General features: G+C 42.9%; 1 protein-coding gene and 1 pseudogene across 1 annotated transcript in view; one reads left to right on the top strand and one right to left on the bottom strand.

The window, feature by feature from the left end:
- LOC118937844 (NLR family CARD domain-containing protein 3-like) overlaps window positions 1-19,105 on the bottom strand; it is a 159,253-nt gene that overhangs the window by 93,526 nt on the left and 46,622 nt on the right. The gene's annotated exons all lie outside the window — the stretch shown is intronic.
- LOC118937849 lies at window positions 7,923-10,273 on the top strand (annotated as a pseudogene).

The following is a 19,105-nucleotide window of genomic DNA, read 5'->3' as shown; positions in this document are numbered from 1 at the left end:
TTATTGGTCACATAAACAGGGTTAGCAGATGTTATTGGTCACATACACAGGGTTTAGCAGATGTTATTGGTCACATACACATGGTTAGCAGATGTTATTGGTCACATGGTTAGCAGATGTTATTGGTCACATACACAGGGTTAGATGTTATTGGTCACAGGGTTAGCAGATGTTATTGGTTACATACCCATGGTTAGCAGATGTTATTGGTCAAATGCACATGGTTAGCAGATGTTATTGGTCACATGCACATGGTTAGCAGATGTTATTGGTCACATACACATGGTTAGCAGATCTTATTGTTCACATGGTTAGCAGATGTTATTGGTCGCATACACATTTAGCAGATGTTATTGGTCACATAGACATGGTTAGCAGATGTTATTGGTCGCACACACAGGGTTAGATGTTATTGGTCACATACACAGGGTTTAGCAGATGTTATTGGTCTCATAGACATGGTTAGCAGATGTTATTGGTCACATGGTTAGCAGATGTTATTGGTCACATGCACAGGGTTAGATGTTATTGGTCACATGGTTAGCAGATGTTATTGGTCACATGCACAGGGTTAGATGTTATTGGTCACATGGTTAGCAGATGTTATTGGTCACATACACATGGTTAGCAGATGTTATTGGTCACATAAACAGGGTTAGCAGATGTTATTGGTCACATACACAGGGTTTAGCAGATGTTATTGGTCACATACACATGGTTAGCAGATGTTATTGGTCACATGGTTAGCAGATGTTATTGGTCACATAACCAGGGTTAGATGTTATTGGTCACAGGGTTAGCAGATGTTATTGGTTACATACCCATGGTTAGCAGATGTTATTGGTCACATGCACATGGTTAGCAGATGTTATTGGTCACATGCACATGGTTAGCAGATGTTATTGGTCACATACACATGGTTAGCAGATCTTATTGTTCACATGGTTAGCAGATGTTATTGGTCATGTACACATGGTTAGCAGATGTTATTGGTTACATACACATGGTTAGCAGATGTTATTGGTCACATACACATGGTTAACATATGTTATTGGTCACATACACATTTAGCAGATGTTATTGGTCACATAGACATGGTTAGCAGACGTTATTGGTTACATACACATGGTTAGCAGATGTTATTGTTCACATGGTTAGCAGATGTTATTGGTCACATACACAGGGTTAGCAGATGTTATTGGATGCATACACATGGAGGGCAGATGTTATTGGTTACATACATAGGGTTAGCAGATGTTATTGGTCACATACACATGGTTATCAGATGTTATTGGTCACATACACAGGGTTTAGCAGATGTTATTGGTCACATACACATGGTTAGCAGATGTTATTGGTCACATGTGTAGCAGATGTTATTGGTCACATACACATGGTTAGCAGATGTTATTGGTCACATGGGTAGCAGATGTTATTGGTCACATACACATGGTTAGCAGATGTTATTGGTCACATACACATGGTTAGCAGATGTCATTGGTCACATCCACAGGGTTAGCAGTTGTTATGGGTCACATGGTTAGCAGATGTTATTGGTTACATACACAGGGTTAGCAGATGTTATTGGTTACATACACATGGTTAGCAGATGTTATTTGTCACATACATATGGTTAGCAGATGTTATTGGTCACATACACATGGTTAGCTGATGTTATTGGTCACATACACATGGTTAGCAGATGTTATTGGTCACATACACATGGTTAGCAGATCTTATTGTTCACATGGTTAGCAGATGTTATTGGTCATGTACACATGGTTAGCAGATGTTATTGGTTACATACACATGGTTAGCAGATGTTATTGGTCACATACACATGGTTAACATATGTTATTGGTCACATACACATTTAGCAGATGTTATTGGTCACATAGACATGGTTAGCAGACGTTATTGGTTACATACACATGGTTAGCAGATGTTATTGTTCACATGGTTAGCAGATGTTATTGGTCACATACACAGGGTTAGCAGATGTTATTGGATGCATACACATGGAGGGCAGATGTTATTGGTTACATACATAGGGTTAGCAGATGTTATTGGTCACATACACATGGTTATCAGATGTTATTGGTCACATACACAGGGTTTAGCAGATGTTATTGGTCACATACACATGGTTAGCAGATGTTATTGGTCACATGGGTAGCAGATGTTATTGGTCACATACACATGGTTAGCAGATGTTATTGGTCACATGGGTAGCAGATGTTATTGGTCACATACACATGGTTAGCAGATGTTATTGGTCACATACACATGGTTAGCAGATGTCATTGGTCACATCCACATGGTTAGCAGTTGTTATGGGTCACATGGTTAGCAGATGTTATTGGTTACATACACAGGGTTAGCAGATGTTATTGGTTACATACACATGGTTAGCAGATGTTATTTGTCACATACACATGGTTAGCAGATGTTATTGGTCACATACACATGGTTAGCTGATGTTATTGGTCACATACACATGGTTAGCAGATGTTATTGGTTACATACACATGGTTAGCAGATGTTATTGGTCACATACACATGGTTTGCAGATGTTATTGGTCACATACACAGGGTTAGCAGATGTTATTGGTTATATACACAGGGTTAGCAGATGTTATTGGTTACATACACATTTAGCAGATGTTATTGGTCACATAGACAGGGTTAGATGTTATTGGTCACATAGACATGGTTAGCAGATGTTATTGGTCGCATACACAGGGTTAGCAGATATTATTGGTCACATAGACATGGTTAGCAGATGTTATTGGTCACATACACAGGGTTAGCAGATGTTATTGGTCACATACACAGGGTTTAGCAGATGTTATTGGTCACATACACATGGTTAGCAGATGTTATTGGTCACATGGTTAGCAGATGTTATTGGTCACGTACACAGGGTTAGCAGATGTTATTGGTCACATACACATTGTTAGCAGATGTTATTGGTCACATAGACATGGTTAGCAGATGTTATTGGTCACATACACAGGGTTAGCAGATGTTATTGGTCACATACACAGGGTTTAGCAGATGTTATTGGTCACATACACATGGTTAGCAGATGTTATTGGTCACATGGTTAGCAGATGCTATTGGTTATATACACAGGGTTAGCAGATGTTGTTGGTCACATGGTTAGCAGATGTTATTGATTATATACACATGGTTAGCAGATGTTATTGGTTACATACACATTTAGCAGATGTTATTTGTCACATAGACATGGTTAGCAGATGTTATTGGTCACATACACAGGGTTAGCAGATGTTATTGATCGCACACACAGGGTTAGATGTTATTGGTCACATAGACATGGTTAGCAGATGTTATTGGTCACATACACAGGGTTAGCAGATGTTATTGGTCAGATACACAGGGTTTAGCAGATGTTATTGGTCACATACACATGGTTAGCAGATGTTATTGGTCACATGGTTAGCAGATGTTATTGGTTATAGACACAGGGTTAGCAGATGTTATTGGTCACATGGTTAGCAGATGTCTTTGGTTATATACACATGGTTAGCAGATGTTATTGGTTACATACACATTTAGCAGATGTTATTTGTCACATAAACATGGTTAGCAGATGTTATTGGTCACATACACAGGGTTAGCAGATGTTATTGGTCACATGGTTAGCAGATGTTATTGGTTATAGACACAGGGTTAGCAGATGTTATTGGTCACATGGTTAGCAGATGTCTTTGGTTATATACACATGGTTAGCAGATGTTATTGGTTACATACACATTTAGCAGATGTTATTTGTCACATAAACATGGTTAGCAGATGTTATTGGTCACATACACAGGGTTAGCAGATGTTATTGGTCGCACACACAGGGTTAGATGTTATTGGTCACATAGACATGGTTAGCAGATGTTATTGGTCACATACACAGGGTTAGCAGATGTTATTCGTCACATACACAGGGTTTAGCAGATGTTATTGGTCACATACACATGGTTAGCAGATGTTATTGGTCACATGGTTAGCAGATGTTATTGGTCACGTACACAGGGTTAGCAGATGTTATTGGTCACATACACATTGTTAGCAGATGTTATTGGTCACAGACATGGTTAGCAGATGTTATTGGTCACATACACAGGGTTAGCAGATGTTATTGGTCACATACACAGGGTTTAGCAGATGTTATTCGTCACATACACAGGGTTAGCAGATGTTATTGGTCACATACACAGGGTTTAGCAGATGTTATTCGTCACATACACATGGTTAGCAGATGTTATTGGTCACATGGTTGGTTAGCAGATGTTATTGGTCACATACACAGGGTTAGATGTTATTGGTCGCATGGTTAGCAGATGTTATTGATTACATACACAGGGTTAGCAGATGTTATTGGTTACACACACATGGTTAGCAGATGTTATTGGTCACATACACATGGTTAGCAGATGTTATTGGTCACAAACACAGGGTTAGCAGATGATATTGGTCACACACACATGGTTAGCAATGTTAGTGGTCACACACACACATGGTTAGCAATGTTATTGGTCACATACACAGGGTTAGCAGATGTTATTGGTCACACACACAGGGTTTAGCAGATGTTATTGGTCACATGCACATGGTTAGCAGATGTTATTGGTCACATACACATGGTTAGCAGATGTTATTGGTCACATACACATGGTTAGCAGATGTTATTTGTCACATGGTTAGCAGACGTTATTGATTACATACACAGGGTTATCAGATGTTATTGGTTACATACACATGGTTAGCAGATGTTATTGGTTACATACACATGGTTAGCAGATGTTATTGGTCACATACACATGGTTAGCAGATGTTATTGGTCACAAACACAGGGTTAGCAATGTTAGTGGTCACACACACACATGGTTAGCAATGTTATTGGTCACATACACAGGGTTAGCAGATGTTATTGGTCACACACACATGGTTAGCAGAAGTTCTTGGTGACATACACAGGGTTAGCAGATGTTATTGGTCACATACACATGGTTAGCATATGTTATTGGTCACATACACAGGGTTAGCAGATGTTATTGGTCACACACACATGGTTAGCAGATGTTATTGGTCACATTCACATGGTTAGCAGATGTTATTGGTTACATACACATGGTTAGCAGATGTTATTGGTTACACACACATGGTTAGCAGATGTTATTGGTCACATGCACAGGGTTAGCAGATGTTATTGGTCACAAACACAGGGTTAGCAGATGATATTGGTCACACACACATGGTTAGCAATGTTAGTGGTCACACACACACATGGTTAGCAATGTTATTGGTCACATACACAGGGTTAGCAGATGTTATTGGTCACACACACAGGGTTTAGCAGATGTTATTGGTCACATGCACATGGTTAGCAGATGTTATTGGTCACATACACATGGTTAGCAGATGTTATTCGTCACATACACATGGTTAGCAGATGTTATTGGTCACATGGTTTAGCAGACGTTATTGATTACATACACATGGTTAGCAGATGTTATTGGTCACATACACATGGTTAGCAGATGTTATTGGTCACAAACACAGGGTTAGCAATGTTAGTGGTCACACACACACATGGTTAGCAATGTTATTGGTCACATACACAGGGTTAGCAGATGTTATTGGTCACACACACATGGTTAGCAGAAGTTCTTGGTGACATACACAGGGTTAGCAGATGTTATTGGTCACATACACATGGTTAGCATATGTTATTGGTCACATACACAGGGTTAGCAGATGTTATTGGTCACACACACATGGTTAGCAGATGTTATTGGTCACATGCACATGGTTAGCAGATGTTATTGGTTACATGCACATGGTTAGCAGATGTTATTGGTTACACACACATGGTTAGCAGATGTTATTGGTCACATGCACAGGGTTAGCAGATGTTATTGGTTACATGCACATGGTTAGCAGTTGTTATTTACAATAACAGCCATGGAACAGTGGGTTGAATGCCTTCTTCAGGGGCAGATTTTTTACCTTGTCAGCTCACGGATCCCATCAAGCAATCATTCAGTTACTGTTTACATGTGGCTCAGGAACCACTGACTCACTGCATTATTCTATAGTATTATCAAGACACCTGCTCTTAACTCTAAACTACTTAGGACAGCTCACAAGGTGTCCTAAATATCTGCCGACTAGGTGGGACTAGAGGCTTCATGCATAGCTTTAATTTATACCCATAAGTGTCAAATGTCTTTATTCTCAGCACTTATATGACCACTTTTCTACTCTGAGACACTTTGGTGATATGGTCCCAGATCTCAACATATTGTTACAAAAAAACATAGAATGTTTGTTTAAAATGAATATTACTAATGTAACCCACTGTAAAGACTGGGTTTAGTTGATTGTGTTGCACTGGTCATGTCCCCGTACGGAACTGTCCTCATCCCCGTACAGAACTGTCTGCGTCCCCGTACAGAACTGTCTGCGTCCCCGTACAGAACCGTCCATGTCCCCGTACAGAACTGTCCCCGTCCCCGTACAGAACTGTCCTCGTCCACGTACAGAACCGTCCATGTCCCCGTACAGAACTGTCCCCGTCCCCGTACAGAACTGTCTGCGTCCCCGTACAGAACCGTCCATGTCCCCGTACAGAACTGTCCCCGTCCCCGTACAGAACTGTCCTCGTCCCCGTACAGAACCGTCCGCGTCCCCGTACAGAACCGTCCATGTCCCCGTACAGAACTGTCCCCGTCCCCGTACAGAACTGTCCTCGTCCACGTACAGAACCGTCCATGTCCCCGTACAGAACTGTCCATGTCCCCGTACAGAACTGTCTGCGTCCCCGTACAGAACCGTCCATGTCCCCGTACAGAACTGTCCCCGTCCCCGTACAGAACTGTCCTCGTCCCCGTACAGAACCGTCCGCGTCCCCGTACAGAACCGTCCTCGTCCACGTTGTTGGGAATAACGATGGAGTTTGTTACAGTGTTGAGACGCCGAAGTTTACTGTTCAATTTGCTTTTTTCTTTACGGTCAGGGACAGTGTGAGTGTAGCCAGATCCTTTTCACTCTCTATCCTTGTTTCATTTTGTGGTTCACCGGATTCGTCATCATCATCGAGACGAGGGACAGAACGACCTGCTAATTAACCAAGCTATTCGGTACAGCTCGGTAAGCTAGCTAGCTACTCTACCAGCAGCATCCTAGTTATCCTAGCTAGTTGGTACAGCTCGGTAAGCTAGCTAGCTACTCTACCAGCAGCATCCTAGTTTCCATAGCTACCACTACATCATCACCGGCTGCCTGCATTTCTTGTGGACCGATGGAGCTCCCCGGTTGTTTCTTCCACTTGTTAAATCCAGGTGAGGCTTCTCCCTGTCTCGTTAACAGATGCTGGCTACCTCTGTCCGGTTCTCCTCTCTTCACTAGATGGACGGTAACTTTCGTGTTTAACCCCTCTGTGTCCAAGGACCGAACTTTTGAATATTATTTTCAGGGTGCCTCAATAGCAGGTATTGAACCCCGGGTAAATAATCACTAGTCAGAACCTCAACCTCAGTATACATTCATTATAAAAATCATCTTAATATCTGATATTGTGAGTAAACAACCTCGAGAGTGCGTCTTCCAGCCCTCCAATAAATTACATCATTCAACCCTCCCGGTTAGTAAATTTACCTCAACATGCCCCGGAGAAGGCAGAGTAACGACACCAGCCTTTTAGCGGGGCTGACAGACTGACTACAACGCTCGCGTCGCTAAATTAATTTTGTTATTAAAAATGACACACTGCTCGCGCGCCAATGAGCGTCTGGAAGTCAGTTCTATTTGTGACGCAGTTCGCGCTGCATCATTGGTTTATAGAAGCAGGTACCCACGTGCCATCTCCTCATTGGTTTATAGAAGCAGGTACCCACGTGCCATCCCCTCATTTAGCAAGAAATATGTAAACATAACTTCTTTAAACAATAAATGCTCATTTACGAACATTTCTGAAAATGGATATATAGCATTTTGGAATGAAACTCTTCTTATGTTTCCCCATCTGAGCTCAGAGTAGATGAGAGATGTAATGTTTGTCTCTGTTGTGTTGAAGACCAATCAAGCAGGAGAGACCAGCCTCCCCTGTACCCAGCTGTGTGTCAATGAAGAGTGACAAGTCTATGGGTCTACCTATACTGTTTAGAGAGGGAGACTTTTCTACTGAACAAAGGTAAGAAGAACTCATGGGTCCTGGTCAGTGAGTTAAACCACACTGTCTCTAGTCATTTCTCCTCTCCCATTTTCCCATTTATTTTTGTTGTTTTCATAATACATAGGCTCATCCTTTTGTCCATTTTCATAGTCCTAAAACAATATTAAACAAACACAACATTCCCTCCCTGCGTGTGTGTGTGTGTGTGTGCGTGTGTGTGTGTGTGTGTGTGTGTGTGTATGTGTGTGTGTGTGTGTGTGTGTGTGTGTGTGTGTGTGTGTGTGTGTGTGTACTCCCTGTATGAGGAGATGTAATCTCATGTTTTGTCCACAGAAACCAACAGGAGAGATCAGAGTCAGAGATTCTCAGTCGTCAGTCTTCCCAGAGTCATCAAACAGACCTGGCCTCCATATTCAGTGTATGTGGTCCTGTTATGTACATTTGTTTTTGTTTACCTCAAGTAAAGTTGATCTGTCAATCATTCAGTAATGTGTTAATGAGAAAGCATTTATTCTCTTGCTTAACTTATTTACTTGATTTATTTCAGTTGCTTGAAGAGAAAATTATGACATTTGTGAAGATCGAGCTGAAGATGTTCAAGAGGATTCTTAGTCCAGAACTCCCAGAAGGCCTTGAGAGTCAGAAGCAGGATAAGGATTTGGTGGACGCTGAAGATGAGCAGCAGGAGAGCAGTGCCAGAGAGGGGGCTCTGAAGATCACACTGCACGTCCTGAGGAAAATGAACCAGAAGGAGCTTGCTGACACACTGGAGAAATGTAAGATCTGTCTGACTCATGTTGAGTGCTGTTTTATAACATTTAAAAGCTAAAGTACAGCTAAAGTAGCTGTTTAACTCAATGATATTGTAGCAGCCTTAACACAACAACAAGTGACCTCGTCAAGTAGCAGAAGGATGTGTTGATTAATTTAGAGAGAGAGTTGAGAGAGAGATGAGAGAGAGAGAACATTAATAATACCATCAATAATACCAATAATAATATAATCAGTCACACCAGTCTGTAATGCATTATGAAAACATTTACACATTTATACAGGCAGCTAAGATAATAAATGATTATAATGTAAAACTTTATAACAGTCCTACAATACTGTAGACATTAAAACAGATGTAATATTAATATCCTCTGTGTTATTTCTAGATTCAGATGAGCTTGCTGTGATTTGCCAACGTGAACTCAAATCTAATCTAAAGAAGAAGTTTCAATGTGTATTTGAGGGGATCGCTAAACAAGGAAACCCAACACTTCTCAATAAGATCTACACAGAGCTCTACATCACAGAGGGCGGAACAGGAGAGGTCAATAATGAACATGAGCTGAGACAGATTGAGACAACATCCAGGAAACAAGCAAGACCAGAGACTGCAATCAAATGTAACGACATCTTCAAACCCTTAACGGGACAAGACAAACTTATCAGAACTGTGCTGACAAAGGGAGTCGCTGGCATTGGAAAAACAGTCTCTGTGCAGAAGTTCATTCTGGACTGGGCTGAAGGAAAAGCAAATCAGGATGTCCAATTTGTATTTTCATTCCCTTTTCGGGAGCTGAATTTGATGAAAGAGGACAAACACACTTTCATTGAACTTCTTAATCACTTCTCAATGGAAACCAAACAATCAAGAATCTCCAACTACGACAAGTACAAAGTTCTGTTCATCTTTGATGGTCTGGATGAGTGCCGACTGCCTCTAGACTTCCAGAAGAACAAGATCTGTTGGGACGTCACAGAGTCCACCTCAGTGGATGTTCTGCTTACAAATCTCATCAAGGGAAATCTGCTTCCTTCTGCTCTCCTCTGGATAACTACCCGACCTGCAGCAGCCAATAAGATCCCTTCAGGATGTGTTGACCAGGTGACAGAGGTACAAGGGTTCAATGACCCACAGAAGGAGGAGTACTTCAGGAAGAGATTCAGTGATGAGGACCTGGCCAACAGAATCATCTCACACATAAAGACATCAAGGAGCCTCCACATCATGTGCCACATTCCAGTCTTCTGTTGGATTTCCGCAATAGTCCTTGATCACATGCTGAAACATAAGAGAGAAGAGATGCCCAAGACTCTGACTGAGATGTACACACACCTTGTGGTGTTTCATACCAAACAGAATAATGAAAAGTATCTTGGGAAAGAAGAGACAGGTCCACACTGGAATAAAAAGAGCATTCTGTCACTGGGAAAACTGGCTTTTCAACAGCTTGTGAATGGCAATCTGATTTTCTATGAAGAAGACCTGAAAGAGGCTGGCATTGATGTCAATGAAGCCTCAGTCTACTCAGGATTGTGCACACAGCTCTTTAAAGAGGAATGTGGGCTGTACCAGAACAAGGTGTACTGCTTCGTACATCTGAGCATTCAGGAGTTTCTGGCTGCTGTATATGTGTTCCTCTCATTCATCAACAACAAGGAGAATCTACTGGCCAAACCTCCAAAGTCCAGCAACGTTTTTTCGTTGTTCAGAGACAAACCTGAAGTTACAGTCTTCAAGAGTGCTGTGGATAAAGCCTTACAAAGTGAGACGGGAAACATGGACCTTTTCCTCCGCTTCCTTCTGGGCCTCTCACTGGAGTCCAATCAGAAACACTTACAAGGTCTACTGACAAAGACAAGAAGCAGCTCACAGACCCATGAAGAAACAGTCAAGTACATGAAGAAGAAGATCAGGGAGAATCCCTCTCCAGAGAGGTGCATCAATCTGTTCCACTGTCTGAATGAACTGAATGACCATTCTCTAGTGGAGGAGATCCAAAGATACCTGAGATCAGGAAGACTTTCAGAACACAACCTGTCACCTGCACAGTGGTCAGCTCTGGTCTTTGTGTTGCTGACTTCAGAAAAGGAGCTGGATGTGTTTGACCTGAAGAAATACTCCAGATCAGAGGAAGGTCTTCTGAGGCTGCTGCCAGTGGTCAAAGCCTCCAGAGCTGCTGTGTGAGTAAATAAAATGACATTTAAGAACTAATCATCAGGAAGAAATATTCAGTTTAGAGAAAAATATTTATTATAATATGTATATAATATTATATTGAATAACATATTGAATAAATTCATTGATGTTCACATTAGTATAACAATATGACCATACAATTCTAGGAAACGGAAGATGAATCTTTGTTGTTTGAGAGAATAAACCAAATGCATCTGCCATTGTCCTTCTACACTACTGTTGTTAAATGAACAGTGTGTTTGTGAAGTCATGATGATCTCTTTGTCAGACTGTCAGGCTGTGGAGTCACAGAGGAAGGCTGTGCTTCTCTGGTCTCAGTTCTGGAGTCAAACCCCTCACACCTGAGAGAGCTGGATCTGAGTAACAATGACCTGAAGGATTCAGGAGTGAAGCTGCTCTCTGCTGGACTGGGGAATCCCCACTGTAAACTGGAGACTCTGAGGTCAGTATTATCAGATATGAAAGCACTTTATGTATGTAGTTCTCCCATTTGAAAAAGTTGTAATTACTCAGACATATTCACTTATATTGTATTAATGTAGTCATAAGTTTAGTATTTGGTCCCATATTCCAAGCCTGCAGTGATTACATCAAGCTGGAGATTCTACAAACTTGTTGAATTAATTAACAGTTTGTCTTAGTTGTGTTTTCGATGTTTTCCTAATAGAAACTGAATGGTGAATAATGTCCTGTCATTTTGGAGTCACTTCACTTGTATTGTCAGTAAGAATAGAAGATGTTTCTGAACACTTCTACATTCATGTGGATGCTACCATGATTATGAATAATCAGGAATGAATCGAGAATAATGATGAATGAGAAAGTTACAGAGGCACAAAGATCAGACCCCCTCTGTTATTGGTAATGGTGAGAGGTTTTCATGTTTTGTTGTAGCCTCTGTTATTGGTAATGGTGAGAGGTTAGCATGTTTTGTTGTAGCCTCTGTTATTGGTAATGGTGAGAGGTTAGCATGTTTTGTTGTAGCCTCTGTTATTGGTAATGGTGAGAGGTTAGCATGTTTTGTTGTAGTCTCTGTTATTGGTAATGGTGAGAGGTTAGCATGTTTTGTTGTAGCCTCTGTTATTGGTAATGGTGAGAGGTTAGCATGCTTTGTTGTAGCCTCTGTTATTGGTAATGGTGAGAGGTTAGTGATGTTTTGTTGGAGCGTCTGTTATTGGTAATGGTGAGAGGTTAGCATGCTTTGTTGTAGCCTCTGTTATTGGTAATGGTGAGAGGTTAGTGATGTTTTGTTGTATCCTCTGTTATTGTTAATGGTGAGAGGTTAGCATGTTTTGTTGTGTCCTCTGTTATTGGTAATGGTGAGAGGTTAGCATGTTTTGTTGTAGTCTCTGTTATTGGTAATGGTGAGAGGTTAGCATGTTTTGTTGTAGCCTCTGTTATTGGTAATGGTGAGAGGTTAGCATGCTTTTTTGTAGCCTCTGTTATTGGTAATGGTGAGAGGTTAGTGATGTTTTGTTGGAGCGTCTGTTATTGGTAATGGTGAGAGGTTAGCATGCTTTGTTGTAGCCTCTGTTATTGGTAATGGTGAGAGGTTAGTGATGTTTTGTTGTAGCCTCTGTTATTGGTAATGGTGAGAGGTTAGCATGTTTTGTTGTAGCCTCTGTAACTTTCTCACTCATTATTATTCTTGATTCTTTCATGATTTTTCTTAATCATGGCTTCATCAGGATTAATTTATTATTGTTTAGAAACATGTTATCTACTCTCTTAGACAGAAAAGTACTCCACTCATCATCCACCATTTTATTATTGCTCAAAACACAACCAAAAACAAACTGCAAATGCAACCAACGAGTTTACGACCAAATACTAAACTTTTGACTACTTTAATACACTATAAGGTAATTGGTCAGAATTACTTATGTCTTCTTCTAATGGGGAGACTGGAAACAAAGAGTTTTCGTTATTAATGGTGAAACAGAAATGTCTTAAAATATCCTCAAATAAAAGGTGACATTATATACTGTCACCTCAAATGAAACATTTGATCTCAAATCTAAAATGTTGGAAATGTATTAAACTACCCTCAAATAAAAGGGGATTCCCTCAAAGAATAGCAGTGTGGTTTAAGGCACAAGAAGAGACCCAGATGGCACGGGAGGCAGATGGTTAGAGTATTTGATATTTATTAATATACTAAAAGGGGGAGGCAAGAGAATGGTCGTGGACAGACTGGTCAGGCAGGTCAGGCAGGCTAGAGGTCAGGACAGGCAGACTAGTCAGGCAGGCTAGAGGTCAGGACAGACAGACTGGTCAGGACAGGCAGACTGGTCAGGCAGGCTAGAGGTCAGGACAGGCAGAATGGTCAGGGAGGCTAGAGGTCAGGACAGGCAGACTGGTCAGGTAGGCTAGAGGTCAGGACAGACAGACTGGACAGGACAGGCAGACTGGTCAGGCAGACTAGAGGTCAGGACAGGCAGAAGAGGTCAGGACAGGCAGAATGGTCAGGCAGGCTAGAGGTCAGGACAGGCAGACTGGTCAGACAGACTAGAGGTCAGGACAGGCAGACTGGTCAGACAGACTAGAGGTCAGGACAGGCAGACTGGTCAGGCAGACTAGAGGTCAGGACAGGCAGACTGGACAGGACAGGCAGACTAGAGGTCAGGACAGGCAGACTGGACAGGACAGGCAGACTAGAGGTCAGGACAGGCAGACTGGACAGGACAGGCATACTGGTCAGGCAGGCTAGAGGTCAGGACAGGCAGACTGGACAGTACAGGCAGACTGGTCAGGCAGGCTAGAGGTCAGGACAGGCAGACTGGACAGGCAGACTAGAGGTCAGGACAGGCAGACAGACTGGTCAGGCAGACTAGAGGTCAGGACAGGCAGACTGGTCAGGCAGGCTAGAGGTCAGGACAGGCAGACTGGTCAGGACAGGCAGACTGGACAGGCAGGCTAGAGGTCAGGACAGGCAGACTGGACAGGCAGGCTAGAGGTCAGGACAGGCAGACTGGACAGTACAGGCAGAAGAGGTCAGGACAGGCAGAATGGTCAGGCAGGCTAGAGGTCAGGACAGGCAGACTAGAGGTCAGGACAGGCAGAATGGTCAGACAGGCTAGAGGTCAGGACAGGCAGAATGGTCAGGCAGGCTAGAGGTCAGGACAGGCAGAAGAGGTCAGTACAGGCAGAAGAGGTCAGGACAGGCAGAATGGTCAGGCAGACTAGAGGTCAGGACAGGCAGAATGGTCAGGCAGGCTAGAGGTCAGGACAGGCAGGCATGAGGTCAGGACAGGCAGACTAGAGGTCAGGACAGGCAGAATGGTCAGGCAGGCTAGAGGTCAGGACAGGCAGAAGAGGTCAGGACAGGCAGACTACAGGTCAGGACAGGCAGACTACAGGTCAGGACAGGCAGAATGGTCAGGCAGGTGCGTAAAGAGTCCAGAAAACAGGCAAGGGACAAAAACCGGGAGGAACGAACAGAAGCAGCAGTAGAGAAAAACGCTGGTTGACTTGATAAACATACAAGACAAACTGGTACCGAGAAACAGGGAACACAGGGATATATACACCAGGGATATATACACCAGGGATATATACACCAGGGAAACACAGGGATATATACATCAGGGATATATACACCAGGGATATATACACCAGGGATATATACACCAGGGATATATACACCAGGGATATATACACCAGGGATATATACACCAGGGAAACACAGGGATATATATACCAGGGAAACACAGGGATATATACACCAGGGATATATACACCAGGGATATATACACCAGGGATATATACACCAGGGAAACACAGGGATATATATACCAGGGATATATACACCAGGGATATATACACCAGGGAAACACAGGGATATATACACCAGGGATATATACACCAGGGAACACAGGGATAAATACACCAGGGAAACACAGGGATATATACACCAGGGAAACACAGGGATATATACACCAGGGATATATACACCAGGGATATATACACCAGGGATATATACACCAGGGATATATACACCAGGGATATATACACCAGGGATATATACACCAGGGATATATACACCAGGGAAACACAGGGATATATATACCAGGGATATATATACCAGGGATATATACACCAGGGAAACACAGGGATATATTCACCAGGGATATATACACCAGGGAAACACAGGGATATATACACCAGGGATATATACACCAGGGATATATACACCAGGGAAACACAGGGATATATATACCAGGGATATATACACCAGGGAAACACAGGGATATATTCACCAGGGATATATACACCAGGGATATATACACCAGGGGAACACAGGGATATATACACCAGGGATATATACACCAGGGATATATACACCAGGGGAACACAGGGATATATACACCAGGGATATATACACCAGGGATATATACACCATGGAAACACAGGGATATATACACCATGGAAACACAGGGATATATACACCAGGGATATATACACCAGGGATATATACACCAGGGATATATACACCAGGGATATAAACGACACCTGGAGGTGAAACAGATCAGAGTTTGACATGAATATGGATAAAAATATACTGCCACTATTTTCACCACCAAAGAATATCAGTGTGATTTTAAAATGATTTGACTCTTTGTCAGGCTGTCAGGCTGTCTAGTCACAGAGGAAGGCTGTGCTTCTCTGGTCTCAGCTCTGAGGTCAAACCCCTCACACCTGAGAGAGCTGGACCTGAGCTACAATCACCCAGGAGACTCAGGAGTCAGACTGCTCTCTGCTGGACTGGAGGATCCACACTGCAGACTGGAGAAACTCAAGTATGTAGAGGGTTTATGTCAATGTTCATATCAGACATGTTTGACTTATCAGGCTAGTTAAGACAAACATTCGTACCACTTGTACAAAGTTATGATACTGTGTGTGTGTATATGTCCAGTAAGTAAGTGTGTGTGTGTGTGTGTGTGTGTGTGTGTGTGTGTGTGTGTGTGTGTGTGTGTGTGTGTGTGTGAGTTCAGGTGTATCCCTCAATGACTGTCTGTTCTTCTGCTTACCGCTACAGTGTGGAACATGGTGGAGAGAACAGAATGAAACCTGGACTTAGAAAATGTGAGTGTTGACTGCTGTGAAGAATATGACTAAGAATAAGTCTTAATTCAAGTTAAGTCAAAGTCAAAGACCACCATCATTACTGACTTGGTCATATTAAATATCAGCTGTAGTTCTACAGAAGCAGAAATCAGGGACACCAACGTTTACAAAGAGTTGCTTTGACTGTGTGTGTGTGTGTGTGTGTGTGTGTGTGTGTGTGGGTGTGTGTGGGTGTGTGTGTGTAATTAATAGGAATAAGTGTGTTTTATATAACCATACAGTAAAACATATGATCATTCAACAAGTCTCAAGTTACCTTAACTTCTCCTTTTGATACCTAGAAACATCTACATTAAATGAATTAGTGAAAAGTGAGTTAATATTCTAATGTGAATGATGATGATTTCTAATATTGTGTCTGGTTTCATCCATCAGATGTCTGTGATCTCACACTGGACCTAAACACAGTAGACAGACGCCTCTCTCTGTCTGAGGACAACAGAAAGGTGACATGGAGGAGAGAGAAGCAGCCGTATCCTGATCACCCAGAGAGATTTGAGGACTGTAGACAGGTGCTGTGTAGAGAGGGTCTGACTGGGCGCTGTTACTGGGAGGTAGAGTGGAGTGGGAGAAGGGCTGTTATAGGAGTGACGTATAAAGAAATCAACAGGAGAGGAAGGGATAAGGACTGTTGTCTTGGACACAATGAGAAGTCCTGGAGTCTGTTCTGCTCTGACAACAGTTACTATGCCTGTCACAATAATAATCACACTACCATAGACGTCCCCTCCTCCAGCTCCCACAGAGTAGGAGTGTATCTGGACTGGCCAGCCGGCACTCTGTCCTTCTATAGAGCCTCCTCTGACACACTGTCCCAACTGATCACATTCACCTCCACATTCACTGAGCCCCTCTATCCAGGGTTTGGGGTTTGGGGTGATGACTCCTCACTGTCCCTGTAGATACACACACACACACACACTGGACACACACACACACTGACACACTTTGGACACACACTGACACACACACACTGGACACACACACACACACTGACACACACACACAAACACACACTGACATACACACATATGAACACACACACACACTGGACACACACACACTGGACACACACACACGCACACACACTGGACAAACACGCACTGGACAAACACGCACACACACTGGACACACACACACACACACACGCACACACGCTGGACACACACACACTGGACACACACACACACACACTCTGGACACACACACACACACACACTCTGGACACACACACACACGCTGGAAACACACACACACACGCTGGACACACACACACACTGACACACACACAAACACACACATGAACACACACACACACACTGACACACACACAAACACACACATGAACACACACACACACACTGGACACACACACACGCACACACACTGGACAAACACGCACACACACTGGACACACACACACACACACTGGACACACACACACACACACACTCTGGACACACACACACACACACACACTCTGGACACACACACACACACACTCTGGACACACACACACACACTCTGGACACACACACACACACACACACACACGCTGGAAACACACACACACACGCTGGACACACACACACGCTGGACACACACACACACACACACACTCTGGACACACACACACACACACACACTCTGGACACACACACACACACACTCTGGACACACACACACACACTCTGGACACACACACACACACACACACGCTGGAAACACACACACACACGCTGGACACACACACACACACGCTGGGAACACACACACACCGGACACACACACATGCTGGACACACACACACACACTGGACTCACACACACACACGCTGGAAACACACACACACGCTGGACACACACACTGGACACAGACACACACATGCACACACACACACTGGACACACAGGACACACACATACAGGACACACACAATCTGACAGACACACGCACACTGGACACACACTCGACACACACACATTGACAAACACACACACACATAAATCACACAACCACCTCTACTTCACTGTGTTATAATGGACCTCATGCTTGTTATGTCACCTCTGTAACCAGGTATCAAACATACTGACCTTTCTGACCCTGTCCCATGGCCCTACTTCACTGTGTTATAATGGACCTTATGCTTGTTATGTCACCTCTGTAACCAGGTATCAAACATACTGACCTTTCTGACCCTGTCCCATGGCCCTACTTCACTGTGTTATAATGGACCTCATGCTTGTTATGTCACCTCTGTAACCAGGTATCAAACATACTGACCTTTCTGACCTTGTCCCATGGCCCTACTTCACTGTGTTATAATGGACCTTATGCTTGTTATGTCACCTCTGTAACCAGGTATCAAACATACTGACCTTTCTGACCTTGTCCCATGGCCCTACTTCAATGTGTTATAATGGACCTTATGCTTGTTATGTCACCTCTGTAACCAGGTATCAAACATACTGACCTTTCTGACCCTGTCCCATGGTCCTACTTCACTGTGTTATAATGGACCTTATGCTTGTTATGTCACCTCTGTAACCAGGTATCAAACATACTGACCTTTCTGACCCTGTCCCATGGCCCTACTTTCTACAACTAAACATTTAAATCCTCTAAGTTTTGTTTAGTCTCCATTTACTAATTTATTGATGTATTGTTGTGTATTGGGGTTGTGCCGCAGAGCATCATGGGGGTTTGTATGTGTTGAGATGATCACGTTCCAGATAAATGGTTGAACTGATTCCTGTCTCCCGTCTCATCATTATTGAATTGTTATACAGACGTGGTTATGAAACCTACATA

The sequence above is a fragment of the Oncorhynchus mykiss genome, chromosome 12 (genome assembly GCF_013265735.2).
Source record: "Oncorhynchus mykiss isolate Arlee chromosome 12, USDA_OmykA_1.1, whole genome shotgun sequence".
Classification (NCBI taxonomy): Eukaryota; Metazoa; Chordata; class Actinopteri; order Salmoniformes; family Salmonidae; genus Oncorhynchus; species Oncorhynchus mykiss.
The sequence above is the reverse complement of the archived record's forward strand: the minus strand, read 5'-3'. Positions and strand labels throughout refer to the sequence as shown.